This window comes from Lycorma delicatula, chromosome 10 (assembly GCF_047948215.1).
Source record: "Lycorma delicatula isolate Av1 chromosome 10, ASM4794821v1, whole genome shotgun sequence".
Lineage (NCBI taxonomy): Eukaryota > Metazoa > Arthropoda > Insecta > Hemiptera > Fulgoridae > Lycorma > Lycorma delicatula.
Window position 1 is genome coordinate 44,075,472 of NC_134464.1, and position 20,929 is coordinate 44,096,400.

Genomic DNA, 20,929 nt, shown 5'->3' on the forward strand with positions numbered 1-20,929 from the left:
TACTTAATATAAGTAAACTAACTACTTCATGATAAAAATACTCTCTTAATCTAAAGTTATAGAAACTGCACCTTAAAATTGACAAGGTGACATATTTTGTACTCACGATTAAATTCAATATTTAACCACAACAAAAAAGGAACATGACGCTTATATATGTTTTACACATATTTATTTGAAACAAAAAAATTAAATTTGTGAGAAAATACAACATCAAAAAATAAACAAAACGAAACTAATTAACAATGGGCCAAAAAATAACTTATGGTAAAGATCATCATTATCTCAGAAAAAGTTTTCAAGTTTTTCATCTATACTGCATATTCACTAATCTTTTTTTTTTAATTTTTTTTATTCTTCAAATCTTTAAAATAATTCATAAATGACTAAAATGCTTCCAGCTTATTGTTTTTAGTTTTGCATTTACTGAGCCTTTGTGGTCAAAAGTAAGATTAGAAAAATTTTATAATACAAATGGTATAATAACAACTAATACAACATCCATCCTTTGAACCATTTCTATTATTGTTATAATTTTTAACTCTGTATCTTAAAAATCTCCTCATTTTTCTCTAATAACTATTTTCCACTATTTAATTATAATATATCTCACAATCTTGTTTTAGTAGTAGCAACTGGTTGAATAACATGAAATGTCTTTAGTTAACATCTTTAGCAGTTCTTCTCTGCCCTATAATTTTCACTTTTTTGTACTATTCTTTTGATGTAAGTATAGAGAGTAAATACTCAATTTTGTATTTACTTTTGTTTCAAATTCACTATCATATGATGGGTATTCTTTAAATGAATTTCAATATTGGAACAAGAATCTACATCAGGCTTGAACCATTTATTAAAAGTTAAACAGCTGTTTAAAGTTATAAAGCAACACAACATAATTTTACGTTTCTCATGCATTAGATCATAGTCCATAAGTTGATAGCTGAGTGAGAAATGAGTATGTTGCAATAAAACAATATTTTATCCATACTTATTAATAAAAAATTTCCTTTTTAGGTGCACTGGTAGATGGGAATGGGTAATTACTCAATCAGCCTGTGTTATTTGGGAAGGAATAACCATAAAACAGTTTATTGGTTCAGTAGTTCTTTAAGTTACTTCAGAAAGAAAGTAAGAACTATCAAAATAGTTCTTTTATTCAACAATGGGATTGGTTAAATGTATTGTTTCATATTATCCAAACTATAAAAAAAAAAAAATAGTTTGAAAAATCCCTTTGAAATCCACAGAGTACCGATTTAGGATGGAAAACTAGCAAAAAACATTCTGGAAATTTGTATCGCATAACTTTGTTTTCATGGGATTGTAGGGTGATATAGGACTGATGAGACATATTGGTTGAATCCTTTAAAAAAACATTACTTTGTGTGTCTTTATGCTGTTTGAAACCTGAGAACAAAGTTCTACAACATGCTGTTTGTTATAGAACAGGGTTTTGTCTTGACTTGCACGTTATGTATAGCCTATATTTTATTATAAGTCAGTATGTGACTATAGTAAAGTATTTCAATAGAGAGCATATTGCATGAATGAGGTGCAATTCATTTTTTTAATTATAATTTGTTGTGTGCTTTATTTCTTCACATCATTAATTTACTTTGTTTTTTTTTTTTTAATATTAGAAGCTTTCTTTACAAATAACACTTACATTTATTATATCTTAGTTGTATATCATTAAAAGATTTAAATGGTTTAAATGGCAGAAAGGCTCCTGGAATAGACGGAATACCTGTAGAATTACTGCGCAGTGCAGGTGAGGAAGCGATTGATAGATTATACAAACTGGTGTGTAATATTTATGAAAATGGGGAATTTCCATCAGACTTCAAAAAAAGTGTTATAGTTATGATACCAAAGAAAGCAGGGGCAGATAAATGTGAAGAATACAGAACAATTAGTTTAACTAGTCATGCATCAAAAATCTTAACTAGAATTTTATACAGAAGAATTGAGAGGAGAGTGGAAGAAGTGTTAGGAGAAGACCAATTTGGTTTCAGGAAAAGTATAGGGACAAGGGAAGCAATTTTAGGCCTCAGATTAATAGTAGAAGGAAGATTAAAGAAAAACAAACCAACATACTTGGCGTTTATAGACCTAGAAAAGGCTTTCGATAACGTAGACTGGAATAAAATGTTCAGCATTTTAAAAAAATTAGGGTTCAAATACAGAGATAGAAGAACAATTGCTAACATGTACAGGAACCAAACAGCAACAATAACAATTGAAGAACATAAGAAAGAAGCCCTAATAAGAAAGGGAGTCCGACAAGGATGTTCCCTGTCGCCGTTACTTTTTAATCTTTACATGGAACTAGCAGTTAATGATGTTAAAGAACAATTTAGATTCGGAGTAACAGTACAATGTGAAAAGATAAAGATGCTACGATTTGCTGATGATATAGTGATTCTAGCCGAGAGTAAAAAGGATTTAGAAGAAACAATGAACGGCATAGATGAAGTCCTACGCAAAAACTATCGCATGAAAATAAACAAGAACAAAACAAAAGTAATGAAATGTAGTAGAAATAACAAAGATGGACCACTGAATGTGAAAATAGGAGGAGAAAAGATTATGGAGGTAGAAGAATTTTGTTATTTGGGAAGTAAAATTACTAAAGATGGACGAAGCAGGAGCGATATAAAATGCCAAATAGCACAAGCTAAACGAGCCTTCAGTAAGAAATATAATTTGTTTACATCAAAAATTAATTTAAATGTCAGGAAAAGATTTTTGAAAGTGTATGTTTGGAGTGTCGCTTTATATGGAAGTGAAACTTGGACAATCGGAGTATCTGAGAAGAAAAGATTAGAAGCTTTTGAAATGTGGTGCTATAGGAGAATGTTAAAAATCAGATGGGTGGATAAAGTGACAAATGAAGAGGTATTGCGGCAAATAGATGAAGAAAGTAGCATTTGGAAAAATATAGTTAAAAGAAGAGACAGACTTATAGGCCACATACTAAGGCATCCTGGAATAGTCGCTTTAATATTGGAAGGACAGGTAGAAGGGAAAAATTGTGTAGGCAGGCCATGTTTGGAGTATGTAAAACAAATTGTTGGGGATGTAGGATGTAGAGGGTATACTGAAATGAAACGACTAGCACTAGATAGGGAATCTTGGAGAGCTGCATCAAACCAGTCAAATGACTGAAGACAAAAAAAAAAGAAAAAAAGTTGTATATTTAATGTTATCATTAAAAGTTGATAGTTGTAATTGTAAACAGTCTCAATTTCTTAGTAGGTAATGTACAGTATTCTGTGATGCATACCTACTCCCAGAATAAATTCATGTATCTTTTCAAATTCAAATTCTTTTATTTCTTTCACTTTTACAAAATTAATAATAATGGAGTAATCCTAATACTAATTATAATTGTACTCTAAGGTTATCTATTCATAGTCTAGAACCAATATTAACATTGTTTTATAATACAATTTAATATTCATTACTTAACTTAATTATACTTAATTTATATGATTTATAATCGGAAGTGGGTTTTGTAACCATCCCTTTTATATTAATCTGTTTAGTTAGAGTAAGGGGACAAAAAGTAAACAGTTTTATCTTATATAGGAGAATTAGTTTTGGCTCATTCATGATTTACTCTGGCGGAAACTTATCTTTTCTGCAGTTAAATTTAGAGAAGATCAATCGTCACCAAATATTTATGTATACTAATAAACCTTTCATCCAGTGCTACCCATTAAGTTATGTAAAAGTATCTATTACAGTTATATATGTAATATTATCAATTACAATATGTGAGAATGTGCAATTTCACGAAAAATTCATTCTCCTACTGCTTTTTGTTTGTGGTAGAATCGAAAAATAGTAATAATTCAGTCTGTTTCTTTTAACTTTGGGCATAAAAGACATTTTTTCTTGATAGAAAGGCCATTGTACCATAGAAACAATACAAAAATAGTTGTTTCTGTTTGTTGTATTTTATTATTTCATTAAGAATGAATAACTATGTTTGGATATCTAAACGTATTACTTACATACCTTTTCTCATCAACTAATGTGCTAATACCACCACATTATCTAATGGTTTTGAATAAAAATAGATTAAATCAAGGACTCCGAATTGAATTAGTTTTTTTTCACAGTACTGTACTTAATTACAAAGAATTTGGTAATGTAAAATAATTAATAGAAAATATAACTAATTTGCAGAAAATATTTGTCTGATGAAATACTATAGCTGATAATAAAAAATTCAACCATATAGTTTACATGTAATATAATTTTAAATGCAATTTAAATATAAGGAAAATGTAATTTTAAACAAAAAAATATAATTCTAAATGTTAATTAGACAGTAAATTATAAAATTTATTTTCTAAATGTATATATAGCCAATATTTGGCAGAAAATGAAAACATTCAGAATAAAAATGTTGGAAATTTAATTTACTTGGAGAAAACTCAAAAGGGAAAAACGGCGAGAAAATATTTTTGCTTTATATGTGTAACAATATGAGGATTTGAGTAATGGTATTGAAGGTTAATAGACATAAATACTACTTGAGAATGTAAAAATATCTAAGAAAATCTTTCAATGTGATTTACTTATTAGCATAAATACTGAGAATAACAAAAAATGTTTTGATTGTTCCTATTGTCAGTCTGATTTGAATGTATACCAGTATACAGTTTCTAAAAAAATAGATTAATAGTTCTGATTATGTAGTTTGATTAATTTCCTTAATAACTTGTATTAAGATTTGAAACACTTTTATTAAACGTTATTGACTTAAATACAAAGAAAACTTGCTAACTGTTTCGAAAAGATCCAGGTCAAACATGATCACTTTTCAGTTAGTTACACCATTCAGTAAACTTGCATGTACTGGCATTGATAAGGGTTATCCTATCTCCAAAAGTATTGGAGCCAGAGCAATGAAAGTTTTACTGAAAACTAGTAATTAGGTGTCTAATAACATCTTGTAAAAAACATTGACAGAAGTTTAGTTAGTTTAGGGGCAAATGTGGATTTGACGAAATATAGGCTTATCACTAAATTTTCTGGCATTACAGTATATATAAAAATTAAAATATGATATATTTCATTTTTATAACATTTTGACATTTTAATTGTAACATTTTAAGTGTAACGAAGTTTTCTCGGGTTTTTTCTATTCTACTCGTGAAAATAATGGAAAAAGTTCATATAAACATATGTCCTAAAAATGCTTCGTTTGCGAGTTAAGGTTATGAAAGATTCTCTCAGATTTCAGCTACATCGATAAAATGAGGTCATGCAAAATTTTTAGGAGGTTAATAAATAAACAGAATTGGTGATCTTTTATTTTTTGACCTGAAAAATCGAATAAAATAGCTTCTGGAAGAAATCTGGAGTGAAATCCAATAAATTGGGGTAAAAACCCCTGATTTTATGTTTGACGTACAATAACTTTGTTAAATGGGTAATAAACACAATAAAACTGTTAAACAACACTTGTAGAGAACTTAATTCTGAACAAAAAGGTTTAAGAAAAGTTAGAAAAATTTGAATTTTATTGCATGTCAAGAATATAAGAAGTTAGGAAGTCTGTTAGTAGATTAGGTGAAGTTAAGTTATCTTCAAACAGATACCATTTCACATTTACCTGTGGAGAGACATCAGGACCATCCACAAGCGGAGGTTCGGGTGTCTCGAGGACACACGGGAGACCCCGATGGAGGCCAGAAACGTGGCTGAGCTAGGGTGGGGCAATCTGCTTCCACGTCACACCGAGTGTAGCTTGAGGTAATACCGAAAGGTGATGCCAGTTACCCTCAGGGTGGTTAATAAGATGAAAAAAAAAAGATACCATTTCACATTGGAATTGAGAGAAGGCTGATTCGTTGGCAAAGCGAGGAACCCGAATAAACTTAATTTTTTCATCAAAAGGTTTTCTCAATATAATCAGAAGTTCGTGGAAACTTACCAAAATTTTTTTTTTGAAGGCGAATAATCCAGATATCAAGCTTCTTATTGAAAGCATGAACTTTGTCTCTCATTAATAAACTGTTTTTATCACATCGTTATGAATTCCCATTCAAGTCGTGCGAAAATACATTAGGTAAGTAAGCTAACAGCAACACATAATGATTCTGTAAAATCAATGAGAATGAAGTTTGCTTATCCAGGAAAAATGCTATTAATTCATCCTGTAATTCCAAAACAGGGTAAACACTCTGTAATGGCCGACTTTTAATAGAATTAACCAGTTTTACAGAGCATGTCTGTTATGGGAGCAGTGACTCCATTCCGTCCTTGGTATAACACAATTAAGTTTTTCAGAAATCCACTTTTCTTTCCTGTTATTACCTTTGCACATCTCTATATACTTCATTATGAAAACTATTAAAACACTGACCATATCAACTGCAGCAGACAATATGAGGTCTTCTGTGATTGTATGGGGTTCGTTCATCTTAGCTACTCTTAATGAGTATGGCTTGATTTACAAATAGAAGCTTGTTGATTTCTCAATCAATCTTTTAAAAATTTCCAAAGGTTTGCTCTTATGATCCGGATTTTGGTTTAGTTTCCAAGTGTCAAATTAATCTTGAAGTGGTTTCATCGGAGAGAACTTGAAAGCATACAACTCATCCCCGATATTTACGTAACGCCACCTAATAATTTTTCATAATTTTTTTTATTGTTAATGAATTATTATTTATCGTAAAAGGTTAGAGATAAAGTCCAATTCGAACCGATGTGCCTGTCCCATGTAAGATCCGATTATTCCAGTAATTAAAATTTTATTTGTCTATAACACTGGAACCAGTGAAATAAGTACCACTGATGACATTGTTGAAAAGATCTTTACGAGGCTTATTATTGCAGTTAAGAAAAAGTCCAAAATCCAAAAAATTGGATTTTGTGGTTTTTTGGACACTTTTGGTTCAGTCGATTGCAATTAAAAGGGAAGATGCACAACTAGATGTTACAATAGTCCTAAATCCAAAATTAAAAAATTCTCTGGCTAAGCGTTTTTCGTTTTCACTTACACCACATAACTACTTTATTATTTTTTTTGTTTAACCTCCGGTCCACAGTTAAGTATTGCTTCAGAGGATGAGATGATTGATTTTTAGCGTGTGTGAAAATGCCATGCCTGACCCGGGGATTCGAATCCGGGACCTCCGGATGAAAGGCCGAGACGCTACTACTCGCGCCACTACAAACTACTTGAGCGATGCGAAAAAAAAAAAAAAATGCTGATACACACACCACACAAAAATGTTATGCAATAAAATGCGTACAAAGGAAGTCATGTGGTGTCTACATCAGATTTTTTTGTTGTAATTTTGGGATTTTTTTGTTGTAGTGTGAAAGCAACCTAATACGTGAATGAAATAATGATACAAAAAATCATATCAATTGATTTACGACCCCTAAAATTGAGGGTGGTGGCAAAACATCGTCATTTACGAATAAAGTTATCTCTCAAAAACTAATCATTTAACCAAAATAAAGTGAAATTTTTGCTCTATGATCTGTATAGACAGTTTTTGTTTGCCAGTTTTCATATGTCACCAAACGGTTCCTGGATATTTTATTTAATTTCAAGTGAATTATTTTATGATAACCTCTTTTCAGATCACAGATCAAGAATTTATAAGCAATGTAAAAAAAAAATCATCAAACTATTGGGTACACAAGTTTAGTTATAACGTTTCTAGCGTTTTAAAATCCTGGAAAGAAAGGTTTTCAGGAAATGTAAAAAACATTGTTTGTTCGTAATTTCAATTTTTGATTTTCGTCCTGTTACATTTGATTTTTTTGAAGCACATTGTTTTGTTGGTCCCATATCATAATTTACTTTATGCACTAATAAACTAATGGAATAAAAATTATAAGTAATTTAAACAAAAAGCAAATATCTGTACTTGTATCAAATACATAATCTATAGCCAATGGAAAACCTAAATACCACAATCACAATCGAACAATATTTTAAAAGCAGCACCTTATTTATCTCAAATAACTACACAATATGAAATACAAAACAATAAATAATTATTAATAAAATGTAAATAATTTACGACACAAATTCTAAACATCTAAAAATCAAATCAGTTGAAAAAAAAATTGTAAAACGTAGCTTCAAAACGAATCTTAAACAAACTTATTATTACAGAAATCCGAAAAAAATTTTTAGATCAACAAACGTTTTATTTAAAAGGAAAAAATATCACCTAGCAACGACCTATAAAATATACGAGTATATTTTCTAATATTTATTATTAAAATATAAAAAAAATAATTGTATCGCATTAAAGAGCAGATTTTAAAGAATCAATAAATAAAAAATTATTATTTTTTGGTCGAAATCTGTGTTGACTACCCTCTTAATGATAAGAAACTTTCATGTAGTGATGAAATGAAATTATGAAAAAATGATATACCATGGAAATTGTTACATACTTTACCTTCAACTTCTTTAAACACCAATATATAATTTTTCTTTATTGTTTTTTTCACAATTAAAATGAAAAATCTAGTTCTGCCAGTGTCTCAAATGATATTGCAATTTATAAGTGAAATATAAGGACAGTGACAAATTCTATGCGATTATAAATTCAATTGATACCATAAATAGTTTCGAATATTTATGTTACAACTACAAATTTTGTTTTATGAGTGTAAATAATATACTGAAATATTTATTATTCTTGAACTATTATCACTCATTACTAAGATTTTAATGAGGAAAACAACTGGTAATTCTTGTAAGTCCTACTACTCTTGAGAGCCCCCTTTACTTGACAATGTGTTATAATATTAAAAAGGTGCATTCAAGAAACTGGAATAGTAATTTTGATTCAATCCCTGTAAAATGAGGATTCTAAAGTATAAATCACTTTTCTAATCCCACAGCAAGATGAGTAGTTTTCCTATACTTTATGCTATGGATAATGCTTCCCTTAGCTCTTTGGTCCTGTCAGTGCTGCAAAACGTTTTCAGTCATTATAAAAAGTTTTTCTGTGAAAACGTTTTACTGGGAATTTTTGATTATCTACATATAAAATATTAATCATACATTTTAAGTGATTATCAAGTTATACTGGTCTTTTGAAGGTTTCTCAAGAACAGTTTTTTCTTGGACCTGTAACAAAATATTATCAGTGCCCGGACACAATATTTATGTAGTAAATAAATACATGCTAAAAATTAACGATTAAAAACTAAAACCCAGTAATACGAAAACATAAACGGAAAAGACCTATGACGTATGCTAAAAGCGAAATAAAACCACAATGAAATATTACATTAATAATCTAAATTAAAACAATAAAATTACCATCTACTATAGGCCAAATGGCATAAATAGCTGAAACATACTCGTACTATAGTAAAATTCAAATATTTGAATAAAAGCGGACAGTCTTAAGAAATCGTAAATCATTCGATGACATCGTCTGATTGATTCCTAATTTATTTCTGAAGTTACCTCAAGTTTAAATTTGCGACGCAATGCCGCATAACAGACACAATCCACAAGGATGTGGGGTACAGGTAGTTGGCAGTCACAGGAAACACAAATGGGTGCATCGGTCTGAGTCACGAGATATCCATGACAGCCTAGTGTGCTCTATTCGCAAACTGCAAATAATAACCTCCTCTAGACGGTTACTCCTGCATGAGGAGTTTCATGGTGATACAATATTCTTAACAGGACGACATTTATTGTTGATGGTAGCATTTCATCCACTTTCCCACTCATCACAGACCACCGTCTTCAGAAAACAGACAAGATCATCAGAAACAACACGATTATCGATAAGAGGCTTGAAACAAGCTTATTTTGCCGTATTATCAACGCGCTCATTACCTAAAATTCCAATGTGGCTGGAAATCCAGCAGAAGCTTACAGTTGTGTTGCGTTGAATCTTTTGGCACAACACACTGGATCTCACACACAACAGGGTGCCTGGTGTACATGTCACTAACCGCCTGTAAGGCGCTCATGGGAACTGAAGAAATAAATACGTGTCGAAATGTTGGGCTAATTACAATTAAGGCCTTATTAATAGCACACAACTCCGCAACGAAAATACTGAGGTTGCTGGGAAGACCAAACATGTATGTTCTATTGTCAACCACAAAAGCACATACAACAAAATTATCGTGTCTAGAGCCGTTCACATAAACTATAGCAATAGGATTCATGTTATTTATAATATAAAACGTTTCACGTAATATAACTAGATTTGTGTTCTTTTTATGACACCAACAAAGACTAAAGCAGTAATTTACGAGAGAAGGCTCTCAAAGGGCGATAATAACATGGAAAAACAGTAAAAACTGGAGGTAATTGTTTATTTAGAGCTATGAAAAGGCGCTGAGCTTTGATGCCTAGCGGAGCAGTAGATTTCGGCTGTTCTTGATATAAAGATGCGGGTTAGAGAATATCACATCAAAGGTTGGATGATGTGGTTACGCTTTAATGCGACTTGCATAAGAGCAGATGATTTCGTTTCGTCTATTCCTCACCATTGTCCATTAGTAGACTTACCACAGGGCTTGAAAGAAACGCACTTGTACCAAAGACGGATAAAAAAATGATGGACAGCATAGAGTATCTTTAGAGCAGTAGCCCACGCAGACGAATAAGCCAAGCAGTCGTAGTGTAATCGAGAACGGACGAGAGCTCGGTAGAGGCGCAACATGCATTCTATACAGCTCCACAACGAGTATTAGATAGAACTTTCAGCATGTCTAGAATTTTTCGACGTTTTACATTCAGCTCCTTTAAATGTGTTATCCACGTTAGTCGTTGGTCAAACTACAATCTCAAAAATCTAACCCGCGCGCATGCTTCAACTGGTTCACTATGTAGAAATAGTTGAGGATCAATGTACCCTCAAGCGTGAAAAGCAAATGTATTTCGTTTTCTCCGAAGAAAACATAAATCCAGTCGTTTTACACGACGATACTAAACGGGTTATGTGTTTTGGAGCAGCATCTCGACAGCAGCTAAAGTTCTAGATGTCATATACTGAAAAATTATCTACTAATAAAGAACACAACGGCTTTCATACGTAGTTTGTTATAGAATTTATGGCTACGATAAACACGGTAACACTTAGGACACTTCCCTATGGTATTTCGGCTTTCTAGTGTAAACGTTTCGGATGCCGTCGTTCCAACTCGAATTCGAAAGGACCGATTACTGAGGAAACCCCTGATAAATGCAAGAAAGATTACCTTGTATACCCCATTCACCCAGTTTATTAGGATTCCTCTCCTCCAACCCGTGTCATACGCCTTTTGCATGGGTTGTCCGAGAAATGGTATCGAACTAGTTTAGCCATGATTTCCATTTAACACACCGAAACACTCGACAGCCTATAGCCCTCGCAATGCGGAAGGCGCAGAACATTTCTGTCGTAGGCCTTCGATTGAAATTACGTAATGCCCTGCGAAGATCCCTTAATTCACTCCGCAGTCTTCGCTAAACCAAGTAACACAAGACCGCCTTGGTTTTCCACATGTTAATAGGATAGATGGATTTGTACTATTGAGTGCAAAGTGGTCTGTGATCGCTTCCAAAGAAGTTTCTGAACACGCACCAGATAAGAAGTGAAAGTAAGTATGCTGAACACAAGGATAGATCGATTCACGAAAATGCACCTGTTGAAGATGATCTGTATGATCCATCATTCAATAAAGGGAGATCCAAGTTCTGCCTCAGTCGATCATCTATAGTACCTCGAGAAGAACATGATGAGCCCAACGATAAGTGATGGGCGGTGAAATAGCCAATTATTAAGCAGGGCCAAAGGAATCTTGAAAACAGATTGGAAGGAGATTGTCCTTACTGATATCGGAATTTGAGGGAAGGTGTAATTTGCAGATATTCATTTTAAATGGTGTCAATATTTTCAATGAGACTGTAGCCAGCGGAATTCGCGTGACTAATACGATTTAGGAAAACAGCCAATCCTTCACGTCCTCTTACCTCAGTTGGATAGTCGCATCTCTGGAAGACGTAGCTGCGAAAAGACACTTTCTCCTCAGTACAGATCCTCAATATTGCTTTTTCTTCCTTACAAAGGTAGCATTCTCGAGACCTTGTCGAATGTGAACCCTTATAATTTGTACACTTTTCAGCCTCAGTGCATGCACTATTATCATGTCCTGTACGACTGCAACGTACACAAACTTGTTCCTTTTTGCAACCAGACTAAAACCCTGATGTTGGAAGCAGCATATGGGGTTTGGTTATATGATCGCACATGAACAGAAAGAAAGCAAGCTTTTATTCGGTCAGGAACGGTCAGATTGGAAAAAGTCAGAAGTAGCAATGATGCTGGTACATCAACACCATTCTTCCTTATAATCCTCTGCACAGACAGCAGAGACTGCAATGACAACCTTTCCATAATTACAGGTAACTCAACGTCAGCCAAGTCATGGCAAAACTTTATTCCTTTGCTAAAATTTAGCGTGTTACCGGGGGCTCTACTATCACTCGGTCTGTTCCTATATATTTTAGGGCTAGGAATTAATGGTACTGCATTAAAAACTTCAATTAGTAGGGTCTCCCATAAGTTTCTTTATTGATTTCAAAAACCCACAAACTCTTACAATGCATTTATTAATCAAGAACCTTCCTTGTTGTTGAAAACCACAAAAACGTTATGCTTGAATATTTTACACACACTATAACGTTTTTAGTTTCCTATCACTAGATATACTTGTATCTTCAGCTGACAATGTCTGTTAAAGTCTCTTCAAATCCTCATTTTTGTTGGTTTTTTCAAGTGGATCAACAACCACCAAAAGATTATTATTAGGGACTGCCATGTGGTTACCATGAGTACTGGCGATTTAACCAATCATTTCAGCAGGATGTGCGTGTACTAGATCTAGGGCTGTATACAAATAGGTTCACCCTGGTGCCCAGAGAATATTGTTTGAGAATCACTATATAGAGCCATCCACCCACTGGCATGATAGTTTCCACCTTGGTGGGTTATGGTTGCGTTTCATAAGGTGTCTCGCAACACCACTAAGTGTAAGTATACAAAGAATCAGTGTAAAATGTTGTATTGCTTGTAAGGGATATATGTTGTACTTACGTGTAGGGTTTGTAGTATGATAAATGTGTATGCTGTAAAAGGTTCAGCAGCTTGTGTGTATTGGAAAGAAAAGCTGTTTTGGCTAGGGTCATGGGGTCACCAACCCTCGAAGTCTTAAAGAGTAAGACTCCCCATCAGGGATTCAAGAACAGAATGAGAAAGAAAAACAGAAGTTAAAAGTACAGAGAGGAGATCAAGACAAAATGAACATACAAAGACAAGAATATCTTTATAGTGTTCATAATATTCATAATAATTTTTAATAAATGTAATATTTTTAATATTATAGATTAATATTAACAGCCGTAATATTCTCACGGGAAATAAAAAAAGAAGAAATTTATTACACATTTCGCTTAAATGTGGATGTTAATATTAATCTATAATATTAAAAATATTACATTATAATTATTATGAACACTATAAAGATATTCTTGTCTTTGTATGCTACTTTTTACTTCTGATTTTCTTTCTCTTTCTGTTCTTGAATCCCTGATGCATTATTAAATAGAATAGTGCACTGTTTGCAAAATTTAACAGCAACATCATGTTTTCTTGCATTATAAAAAACTGCATATGTTCAATAGTATGGAGAAACACACACACTCAAAAAAGTGTACATAGTTAAAACATTTTCAGTAGATTGATAAAGTTAATAAGATCAACAAATACTTAAAGAATTTATAAATGTGGTGCTTTATTTCATCAATTTAAGACGGTAAAAAATTCAGGTATGTTTTTATTATTACATTCTTAAACACTGAAATAATTTTAACATTTATTTAAGATATTTCTAAAAAGGTAAAAAAAATTATCCTAATAAAAGAAGAATAATAAAGAAGAAGAATATAAGTTATTGATATCACCATGGTAACATAATTTCTCACATTTTATCCCATATTTTTCTTATTTAGATAATATAATTGAAATTATTTTTGAATTTATTTATGATATGCCACAATTATTTTTATATCTGCTGAAACAGGAAACCGTTTGATATTTATGAAATTACAATGGTGTTGGTATGTGTAACATTCATTATTTTTACATTTAGTACATAGTTTCTACTAAGAAAATTGTAAAAGACATTTCATTATTTTAATACAGGGAGATTGTAGTGTAGATTCTAGTCATACAAAACACCTCGTAGAAAATTTGGTTGAACAGATGGTATATGAATTAATCTGTTGCAGTCAAAGTATTTACAATGGACCATAACAAGTATTTGCGAATTATTATACATTTTGATAATTGTATTATACCAGGTATAAAATTAATGCTTTAGGATTTTATGATTTTTACAAATTATTAATATCAATAGATCATTTGTTTTCAAAAAAATGTTTTGATTTTATCTTAAATGTTATGATAGCAGTATGATAATATTAGTGAGTTCAACAATAACTGCTCAAGAGATAAATTTAATTTATTGAACATTGTGAAACTAGATAACTCTTTAAAATTGTTAAATATTAAAGTTTTGTTTGTAACGGACCTTTCAAAGGTAATTAACAACATAAGTAAGCCATTTAATAATTTTAAAATACAATTTTTTAAATTAAATTAGTTTAAAAATTTAGATTCTTCCTTGATTTCCCCTTTTCCAAGTAGATAATTGCAAGATATATATTAGCCAAAACTGGATGAAATATTATATTTCGAGTGTACCCTTTGAATATGGCATTATTTTTTTAATTATAACCTTTCACTTTACATCATTTTTCTTTCATAAGAATAGAACTTGCAAGTGTAACGGCGCCACTATCGATAAAATAAAAGACGATAAAATAAAAATATTTGAAAGTTAACTGTTAAATACATAAGTACCATTTTGTCTACTTCAGATGTACAAAAGTTATGTATATAAAGATGTTTACTATGCGGCCGGGAAGTCCCTTTACAATGTAGTAAATCCAGCTTAATGGCAGCTATACTACTGCCATTTCTCACTACTGATATAGCCACTGCTGCTGGAAATCGCCCTGCTGGTGGGCGGTGTGTTTATTTGTGGTGGATCTTAGTGTTAGTCGAGTGTGGAACGATGACGGATACGAGTGCGTTCTCTGTCGAAGAGCTTGTAGCTTTTGTTTGGGATCCACGAATGTCCATATAATGCTAAAACGTTGGAGAGCTTTATGAATAACTGTGCGTTGCGGGAAAGCACAGGCTTTTGTAACTTGTAACGGGAACTGTTCTTAATGCGCCTTAATACGCCACGTAGTGGAAGGCCGAGCACTCGAGACGTGTGCTGCTGTGGAGGCATCGATTCAACGATCACCGATGAAATCAACGCGCAAATGTTCTCCAGAGTTACGCGTTTTCGTTCAGCCACAGTAATCAGTTGAGTGACAATGAACGTCAGGCACGTGTTTACGATAAAAACAGTGTGCGCCTTAGCTCTCGTAACCGAAATGTTTGTTTCTGGGCGAAAGACAATCCTTACTTTTTTGGAGAAATCGAACACCATCCGTGTCATATTATGATTTGGGTTGGGATGACAGCTGCACATTTCCGTGGTCCTTATTTTTTAGTTAGCGCAGTTAATCAACACAAGAGAATGATCGACGAGTGATTGCTTCCATTATTAACTGCTTTGACTGAATTTTCAGTCAAAGCAGTGCGCTTCAGTGAAAATTTTCCGAATCACTGGATCGGACGTGGATCAGAAGAGTTACCGGCGCCATTGCCTTGTCCAGTAATAAGCCCTGACCTCGCCACACTCTGGGGTTTTGTAAAAGAGATCCATAAACGCAGGTACGTCAACGAAAAGTTTCAAGACTCTGTTCAGTCAGTATTTGAAATTATCACTCCTGATATGCTGTTGTGGATGAACAACATGTATGTGGAGGCACATATAGCTGTAGTTTGAACATGGGGGAACCCATACAGATGTTTTAGATCCATAAGCTGCACCTATCCTAATAATTTTATATAAAGGGATTTCTCAACTATTTTGTGTTTAGTCTTTATTTATTTATTACTTTTCCTCAGCTGTAAATGGGATTGACTGTTGAGGATTGACTGTTGTAGTCACTAGCCACTAATAAATATAAATCAGATTGCAGGTAAGCTGCATCCAAAATTTTTTAATTTTTTAATCCATGAGTACTTCTTTATTTCATTTACTTTGTTTTTGTAGCTTTGTAATTTTCACGTAATTAAATTAAGTAATTTTCATATTATTAAGTAGCTATAACGATAGCATACAATATATTCAACAATCTTGTAATAAAACATGGAAGAATAATAATAAACAATAAAATTATCCACAATATACAATTATAATAAAATAATAGACTGTACTGCTCTTAGAACAAATACAAGAAGATTATATAACAAACTAACCAATGTAGCAATTAGGAGTATCTAATATCTGTAGTGACTAATAAATACTAAAAAAAATTTATTAAGAAACAAAATTTGACAAATGGTTACAATATTATTCAAATATATTATTTGACAATACAATATTAAAGTTTCTTAACCTTTTAAGATGGATGCCACCATTAACAACGCTACTAATAACTACAATTAAGAAAGAGTTGCATAATTAGATCTGTCTGAGAATTTTATTAATAGTTTAAAATTTAATTAATTGTTTGTAATTCTTAAAACATGCTATTCTGCATGCTATTCATGCTATCTTAATACATGCTATTCAGTTAATGATGTTAAAGAACAATTTAGATTCGGAGTAACAGTACAAGGTGAAAAGATAAAGATGCTACGATTTGCTGATGATATAGTAATTCTAGCCGAGAGTAAAAAGGATTTAGAAGAAACAATGAACGGCATAGATGAAGTCCTACGCAAGAACTATCGCATGAAAATAAACAAGAACAAAACAAAAGTAATGAAATGTAGTAGAAATAACAAAGATGGACCGCTGAATGTGAAAATAGGAGGAGAAAAGATTATGGAGGTAGAAGAATTTTGTTATTTGGGAAGTAAAATTACTAAAGATGGACGAAGCAGGAGCGATATAAAATGCCGAATAGCACAAGCTAAACGAGCCTTCAGTAAGAAATATAATTTGTTTACATCAAAAATTAATTTAAATGTCAGGAAAAGATTTTTGAAAGTGTATGTTTGGAGTGTCGCTTTATATGGAAGTGAAACTTGGACAATCGGAGTATCTGAGGAGAAAAGATTAGAAGCTTTTGAAATGTGGTGCTATAGGAGAATGTTAAAAATCAGATGGGTGGATAAAGTGACAAATGAAGAGGTATTGCGGCAAATAGATGAAGAAAGAAGCATTTGGAAAAATATAGTTAAAAGAAGACAGACTTATAGGCCACATACTAAGGCATCCTCTAATAGTCGCTTTAATATTGGAAGGACAGGTAGAAGGAAAAAATTGTGTAGGCAGGCCACATTTGGAGTATGTAAAACAAATTTTTGGGGATGTAGGATGTAGAGGGTATACTGAAATGAAACGACTAGCACTAGATAGGGAATCTTGGAGAGCTGCATCAAACCAGTCAAATGACTGAAGACAAAAAAAAAAAAAAAAAAAAAAAAAAAAAATTGAAATATAAAATTATTTATTTTTAATAACATTTAATATATTTCTGTTTATCTTTTCTCTAATCGTTGACATTTTATTTTTCAGTCACCATTTATCCAGTAATTTTTCATTATTATTGTTATAATACAATTATTTTAAAAATGTAAAAATTTTACAATTTTTTAAACTCATTAAAAATTGTTTTTCAGTTTTATATAACCTTAGTTATAAAAAAATGAGTTCACCAATTTTAAATAAGTGCTGTTGTTGTATATCATTAAAAAAAGGCACACAACTAGTTGCATTATTTTCGATTGTAAGTACATAAATTTTATGTTTTTATTTAAAAATAGAGATGCATGAATTTACTGGCTCAAATACATTCATTAAGTAAATTAACTTATTTTCATTTTTTATGAATTAAGTATTCAAATGTCATAAATACTATTTATGATTATGAGAGAATAATTCTCAACTACCACCACCACTGTTTTGGAACTTTGTCTAATGCAGTGCTGATCTAGCCTCAACTGCTTACATACAATACTTCAGTTCCAAATTACTGTTACAGAGATACCATTTAAAATTATTTTACCTTTTCAAAGATTTTATTTGATTCAGTTTAATTTGTGGAGCAATTTCATCTTTTCACTAATAATAAATTGAATGGATTATAAAAAAAAGTTAGTAATTTTATTTAACTTGATTTGGGAACTGATCAGTGAAAATTAAAAATGCTGAGGTAGGGTTGTCCAGAATGGGATAACATATTGGAATAAAGAATCAGATGGAGTAAATGGATTCAATAGTAACAAATATAAGTTTACCACATTTATAAAAATTGTATAATAAATGTACTAAGTTAATAAAATTTTGTAAATATTGAAATTAGAGCCCTAAATTCAATGATTCAAATCATATATATATAATCATAAAAAATATATTAGTGGGTCAACAAGAGTATATAATATATATATATATATATATATATATTGTGATTTTACCTTGTAAATTTTATTTAGAAAATCATTATAAACATTCTAGAATCGAAATCAAGAAGTTTGCTAGAACTTCGCCGGTAAGACTCTGCAGAATGGACGGTCAACGAACTATGTTTACAGTTTTAAACTAACCTAAAGGTGAAATGAAAATTGGGGAAAAAAATAAAAATTAAACATGGAAACATTATATTTCAACTCATTAGATTTGTACCTCGAATTTTGTTTCTTTTCTTTTTTTCTTCCATTTGATGTGTCGCTCGACTTCAATATGTCACTTTTCCACAAAAAGGAGGGTTTACGACTCGCGCCGCTAAGTAGCACTACTTGATAGTACTAGTAGCGTACAAAAACTTACTTTGAATAATTTAAAAGAAAGTATACTATAGCTTATTTTAATAATGAATGCTCTTACGTAAATGAAAGTACTGAAGATGAAACAATTTTTTTTTAAAATTCCTATCACTTAATTAAAAAAAGCTTTTAAAGCTTTGTAAATTGCTAATAAAACATAGAAATCACGATCCAAATTGAATCAAGTTCAATATTCAAACTATTATTTTTTCGTAATCTGTTCTAGTTAGTTTCATTCAAGTTTGGCTTAATATTTAAAAATTCAATTTGTATAGCAGGATATGCCCATTAATAGTAGTTGTCTTCTAAAATTCTTTTTGGTGTTGTCATGGTTTTGCATAAGGTAATTAACACTAAATAAAAGATACAAGACTAAACTTAAAAGTTGTATAAAATATTAGCTTTTTCTCATGAAAAAAGAAAAAAATATTACTGTTGCAATCAAATTCAAAACTACATTACTTTTTAAATGTATGTACAAAAAACCTGGGAAGACTCTTAACACATTAACCTCAGCCTTTTAGATAAAATAGTTCGAGAAAAATTAATTTTACAAAAACAGAATCTAAAAATATAAAATAAATGATTTCCAGAACAATTTTACAAAATTCATTAAAAATATTTTTAATTTATAAATTAACTTTAATTTATTATTAATCTAATTTATTATTAATCAAATTTAATTACTTTTTCCCATTTCCCTGAACGGGGAGTTTTTCAATTTCTACATTAGCTTTAGGTTTCTTTTGCGTTTTCGTCTCAATTTCCTTCGCCTTTGAACTAGTTGAGGGTCATTCCTTGGTGAACTCTTTGGTTTAATCATGTTTATTTTTATCGTTGACGGCTTAGGGTTGCTGTCCCTAGTTGTTCGATTCTTCAACTTTTGATGATATGCTTTACTAAATTTGCTAAAGCTGGCGCCAGTTCTGTTATCACGTCCTTTGATTTGAAGGAGGCTGCAGGAACAGCAGCAACCTATGCGTAAGACGTGGTCTTTGACATTCTGCTAAACAAGATTTTTCTCGCTTCAAAGTAACTGACCTTCTGAATAGTCTTTACTTCCTGTATCACTAAAACTTATTTATATTTAGGACTGTTTTGTAATCTTGCTCTGTGGTGCCCATTACAATTAACACAAATTGGTGGGTCCCTGGATGGACATCCGAGTGCAACAGATTGCACCCGGATGTGCAAATGTTTACATGAGCAAATTTGTTTTCTCATGCATCTCGCTTCTTTTCAGGACATCTCAGTTTATTAAACGTCAAGACATGCAACGTGGAGGTACGACTTCTACGTTTTGTCATATATTCAATCGTCGACATACAATAACTCCCTGTCCATAGAGTTCTACAATTTCATCTTCTGTGCAGTTAAGCAAATCCCTGCCCACAACTATTCCTTTCGAGATATCTAGTGTATCAATGAGTCCTATCTTCTTGGCTTCGAGTAACCGAAATGACTGTGTGTCATTGACTGTCTCTTAACAATTTTACTTGTTTCTTTAACAGGTCCTCCTCCAGCTTTCTTGTATATCGCGCCGTTGTGTGACCAAATTTCTGCCACCCAAAACATCGCAACGGAGTAGGAATGAAATGACGAACATCTAATCGATGAAAATCAGCTTTTATCTTCTCTGGACACTAGGATCGGTTGAATGTCAGGACATGCGACGCGGAAAGTACAACTTCTCCATAGCGTCGTATGTTAAATCTTCAACGTGCAACGACTCCTTGTGGCTGAAGCTCTTCAACGAGTTCTTCTTCTGTACAGTTTTCCACTCTTGGAAGTTTTTAAAGAACTATGTGGGAAAATGTCGATGAGTCCCATCTTGTTTCCATTGAGTAGCCGTGATGACTGTAGGTCGTTGACGGTCTCAACAAATAATTCTGTCGCAGTCTTTTTTGTTTCTTTAACAGGTCCAACAATTGCTTTCGTGATGCCTCAAGTTATCACGAAAAGGCTAA

At 31.9% G+C, this 20,929-nt stretch overlaps 1 long non-coding RNA gene across 1 annotated transcript in view; it reads right to left on the reverse strand.

Annotated features, from left to right (window-relative positions):
* Window positions 1-20,929, reverse strand: part of LOC142331540 (uncharacterized) — an 88,946-nt gene that overhangs the window by 44,645 nt on the left and 23,372 nt on the right. The gene's annotated exons all lie outside the window — the stretch shown is intronic.